This window comes from Chaetura pelagica, unplaced genomic scaffold (genome assembly GCF_000747805.2).
Source record: "Chaetura pelagica isolate M959 unplaced genomic scaffold, ChaPel_1.0 scaffold642, whole genome shotgun sequence".
In the NCBI taxonomy this organism is placed as follows: domain Eukaryota; kingdom Metazoa; phylum Chordata; class Aves; order Apodiformes; family Apodidae; genus Chaetura; species Chaetura pelagica.
Window position 1 is genome coordinate 1399232 of NW_009952704.1, and position 5144 is coordinate 1404375.

The following is a 5144-nucleotide window of genomic DNA, read 5'->3' on the forward strand; positions in this document are numbered from 1 at the left end:
TGAAATAAGTGAACGGGCTTTTTCCTTGTCATTTTCCTTGGACAAGGACTTTCTCACCCCAGCCACTGACAGTGGTTTTGGGCAGCTTCACTGCATTTCTCCCTGCGAGGTGGAGGAAGCGGGTCCTGCTGTTGGGTGCCATTGAGGGTGTGAAACTCTGTTGTCACTTCTTGCTTTGTTAGCAAAATAGTTTTGTGTGGAAATGGAGTGAGATTTGAGAGGCCTTACATGAACACACAACACGATTTGCAAACCTACAGTGCCAAAGTCCTCTCTGTGGTCGCTCCCCTTCACCACCACCTTACATCTGCCTTGTTGCTGCCATTCCCGGCCCTGGTCAGACCCCTGCTTGAAGGGTTCTCAACAGCTTCCTCATGAGGTGGATAACCTCACACTACACTGTCTGCCTGGTTTGGATTTCAAGTTGGAGCCCCACACCGGGGCAGGTGCTGCTGGAAATGTGCTTGGCTGTGCTGGCAAGAGACGAAGCTGAACTGAGCATGGTCATCTTCTCCCTCCTCTGGAGCTCCAGAGCTGGCCCTGGTCTTTTGGTGATGGTGGTGGCAGGAAAGCCTGGGTGAGAGGAGCAGCTTGGACTTGCAGGTGGGACAGCTTACAGCCAGAAGTGGACCATGTGTGCTGGCCCCAGCTCTCCTTCACACCATGGGCGACCTAAAAGTCAGCCCTCCTCGGCTGGTGATGCCACCACCACCAAGTATCCTCTCCTTAAAACTCACTTTTTTTCTTGCCTTGTCCTGCAAGAAGCAAGAACAATGTCTGTCAGGATACATGATCTGTGCGTAGTGCCTACGTTGGGTCCCTCTTCAGATGTGGCTGACAGAGGGAAAACAGAGAGATGTCAGGTAGTCAGTCCAGCTCTGTATGGAGGTATGGGTCTTAGGGCTTTCAGCAGGTGTGAGTGAGGTCTGAAGTCGGTGACAAAGGGGCTGAGTGAAGATGTGTGTTTTCCTCACATTGTTTGCAACCAACAAGCTTATTTGATGCAAGAAGTAGCAGAAACTACTGGTCTGTGAACAGCCATGAGCACCAACTACTACCACCCAGGCTTCTGGGAGGGCCACTAAGTGGTTTTAAATGTATATAAAGTTTGTGCAAACGAATGGGTGGAGGAAGGAGATGTCACTGTAGACAAACAACAGGGCTGCTGTTGTCTAGTTTACTTTTTTTTCTCTTTCACTTTTTTGGCTTTTTCTGTGAAGGTTTCATAATTGTTGTGGCCGCTGTTAAGAGCATGTCTCAGAGTGGGTGATGCTGATGTCACCTACGTATTGTGGCTACAACGAACCGCCTGGTCCTAAGCTGCTGAGCTGCTGTGCTGAGTTAATTACAGGTGTGGTCACCCAGCCAGTGACCCCAGCTGCCCCACCAGGTCCTGGTTATGACCTCTGTCTCCCTCTCTCTCTTTCAGGCACCTGTGTGAAATGCAGCAAGGGGGTGTATGGAGCAAACCAGGCTTGCCAGGCCATGGGCAACCTCTACCACGACAGCTGCTTCACCTGCGGAGCCTGCAGTGAGTACCCTCTGCCGGGCCTGCTGCCTGTGGCAGATTCTTTGGGTTTAAAGGAAGGGGGAAAAAAGGAGGTGGTTATTGAGTTACCTGCCGCCTGGAGTGTGCCACAGCTCTTTGAGTTGGTGGTGGTTGCTGTTTGCTATTTAACAGATGCTCACGAGGCATGTAGAAAAGATGCTTTGGATTGTGCCACTGCCTGCCTTCTGGTACGGGGGATGATTGTTTTCATTCCTCAGCCTCCCCGCTGCAGCTAAGTTTGTTGGTTTTTTACTTTATAGAAGTATTTTTTCAAAATGCCTGGTCTGGCATTCGGGGTGCCACCACCTCTGGCATTAGGGTGCACCAGTACTGTGTGGAGGGTCTGGGCAGGGTGTGAGTATCACCAGCGGGATCTGCCAGCGCTGGAGCCGCCTTTTCAGTCAGAGCTGCTGCACTGTCTGTCTGGTCTTAGTGTTTTCACTCTGTGCGTAACTTCTACTCGCTGCAATCGTTTGGCCCTTCTGAGGGACCTTTGGTGAAAGCAGCCAAGGGCTTTAATGACCCAGGCTACACATCGTGCTTATTCTTTCTCCAGAAAAATAGAGCCATGCCCCAGGATGAGGGGCACGTCTCTGCCCACTTGCTTTCTGCTTATTGCAGGGAGGGTGCTGCTTATTGTGCCAGAGGTATCAGACTGGGAGCAGTGATGGTGAGCCCTGTGAAGTCTGCCCAGGAAGTAGGGTAAATAGTCCAGCTGGCCCCACCAAGCTGCCTGCCACTTGTCAGACCCAGACATGAAGCTTGCTGGAGCATTTAGTATGCTGCAGTGTATAGATCCTCCTGAGCAGCTTTTCGAGGAGGTCTGTGGTGGAGCTGGGGTGAGGAACAGGCTGCTGGATTTCAAGTCGTGCCTGTGTTTGTAAGAGAGTGGTGCTTCTATCTTGTTACATTTAATCCTAGGGCTAGTAGTGTGCTTTTAGAAGTCTAGCTGTATATGTGGCAGTAGTAAAAAGAAAATAAAAAAATTAAAAAAAGGTGCTTTTGTATGTATCAGTTTGGTTTTCCCAGATGAGCCTTAGAGTTTTTCTCCAGCATCGTATTTAGAGTTATAAACTCATCAGGACTGCATGTGTTTTATTTGGAGCTGTAAAGTGGGAATAAATATAGAAAGATTTGTGTGCTTTTTAATAACAGCTGAACCTTGAACTCTGCTCATTTCCCAGCTGCCCAACACCAGCTGCATTGCCTCACCTATGTTTTTAGTAGAGCACTTCCCCATCATCTGACTGGATACGGGAAAACTAAGAAGAAAAAGTCATGTTCACGCATGGTGGCAGTTTCCTAAAAGCTCAAACGTCAGCAGTTCACTCTTTTGCCCACTCTTATAAATTGGTTTGAACTCATCTCATGTGCAGAGGATTCCTGGCTGCAGTTGAGGCTTTGCTTCAGAGCCCTCCTGCCCTCTGTGGCTGGCGGCCTCCAAACTGCCCTTGCATACAAAGCTCCTGTTAAAAATAATCTAGCAGCAGGTTCAAGCTGTCTTTAATTTCTAAAATTACTACTGTGCAACTGGTGCTTTAGAAAGAAACACAATCCTCCTTTTAGAATGGATTTTACTGTTTTTATTTGTAGGCCAGCACTAGGGAGGTACATGTGGCTGCAGAGGTATCTGTGGTTATTTCTGTTTATGTTTGTCTGTGTTTGGTTAAAAAATAGCTTAATCCTATTTCTAATGAGGTGTCTGAGCTAGGAGAGAAAGAGAAGCTTTTTGGTGCTTCTTCTAAATGGCAACCCATTCCAAAGGTTTCCAATGCAAGATGAAAAACTGTGGGTGTCAGGTGAGACTAGGAGAGGTGGAAAAAAACCTAAGTTTAGCAAAGCAAAGTCCATTTTGTGTCCTACCCTGGTTGTAACGGAGGAATCTCTTTGGAGATTTGCTGTTGCAGAAAAATCTCTGGAGATGTGCTGGAGCAAAATGTTTCAAATAGAAAGTAAAAAAAAAAAGTTAATAGAAATGCTAGTTAAAAAAAAAAAAAAGGTGGGGAGTAACAATATTTATCATCATAGAAAGTACTTTATTTCCATAAAAGATAAAAAAGGGGAATGGAAGCTGGAGGAGTGTAAGTGGGATCCTGTTTCAGCTTGCTAGGTGCAGGAATTACTTGCTCAAGTTCTTTCCCACTGGGGCAGTGGCCACAGTAAGATGGAGCTGGAGGCAGCAGTGGCCAGCACGGATGGATGGAGAGGACGGGGTGTGGTGGTGTGGGAACGTGGTCCTCAAAGGAGAGCAGTGCTGGAAGGAGGCCTCTGCAGCAGTGGTGTTTCCCTCATGTGCATGTACCTCTACAAGTGGCAAGGCTCAGAAGAAACCCTCTTGTGAGGGCTGCCTGTGCTGCTGCTTCGGTGCACAGGGCCCTTCATGCAGGAGCAGTTTGCTCCAGGGGCTTGGGATGTGCAGGGAAGCCCCTTGCACTGCCCCTCACCCCCCATCAGCTGCCCTGCCTGCCTCCCTGTGCTCGGGCTGACTTTCTGATTCATCCAGCCTCTTTGCACTGCAGCTGCTTCACCAGTGCCTGGGGTGGTACACGCTGTCCTGCCCTGCGCGCAAGGAAGAAATACACCCAAGGGGAATCCCGCCTTGTGCAGACTGAGGTCATTTCTCAGCCCCCTGGCCCGTGGCTGCAAGGGGAACGAAGGGCACACAGCCCTGCGGTTACCCAGAGAGAGTGTGTGCCTCCCTGCAGGGTTGCTGTCATCTGTGTCACTGCAGTGAATGCGATGAGACCATTTCATCTGTCAGAAAAATAAATATTTGTACGGATGGTGTTGTTCTGACCAGCTGCAAAATGTGCCCTGAGCAGCCTGTGTGGGAACTCTGGTTTCCAGCTGAAAATTAAGTACTGCTTTTAAGGTCAAGTGGAGTTCATCTTGGACACCATCCAGTACAATCTTACCTTAGAGAAGTCAAGGTTGCCCGTGACTTCAATCCTAAATTTCTGCTCTGGTGGAACGCTGAACATCTCCGCTCCAGTTTTATCATCATAGAAAGTACTTTATTTCCATAAAAGATAAAAAAGGGGAATGGAAGCTGGAGGAGTGTAAGTGGGATCCTGTTTCAGCTTGCTAGGTGCAGGAATTACTTGCTCAAGTTCTTTCCCACTGGGGCAGTGGCCACAGTAAGATGGAGCTGGAGGCAGCAGTGGCCAGCACGGATGGATGGAGAGGACGGGGTGTGGTGGTGTGGGAACGTGGTCCTCAAAGGAGAGCAGTGCTGGAAGGAGGCCTCTGCAGCAGTGGTGTTTCCCTCATGTGCATGTACCTCTACAAGTGGCAAGGCTCAGAAGAAACCCTCTTGTGAGGGCTGCCTGTGCTGCTGCTTCGGTGCACAGGGCCCTTCATGCAGGAGCAGTTTGCTCCAGGGGCTTGGGATGTGCAGGGAAGCCCCTTGCACTGCCCCTCACCCCCCATCAGCTGCCCTGCCTGCCTCCCTGTGCTCGGGCGGCCTTTCTGATTCATCCAGCCTCTTTGCACTGCAGCTGCTTCACCAGTGCCTGGGGTGGTACACGCTGTCCTGCTCTGCGCGCAAGGAAGAAATACACCCAAGGGGAATCACGCCTTGTGCCGACTGAGGTCC

General features: G+C 49.8%; 1 protein-coding gene across 1 annotated transcript in view; it reads left to right on the forward strand.

Moving 5' to 3' along the window:
- Positions 1-1509: 1509 nt before the first annotated feature.
- LIMD1 (LIM domains containing 1) overlaps positions 1510-5144 on the forward strand; it is a 20539-nt gene continuing 16904 nt past the window's right edge. Inside the window, exon 1 of the mRNA XM_009994102.1 lies at positions 1510-1531. The gene's annotated coding sequence lies outside the window, so the exon portion shown is untranslated. The remainder of the gene's footprint in view (positions 1532-5144) is intronic.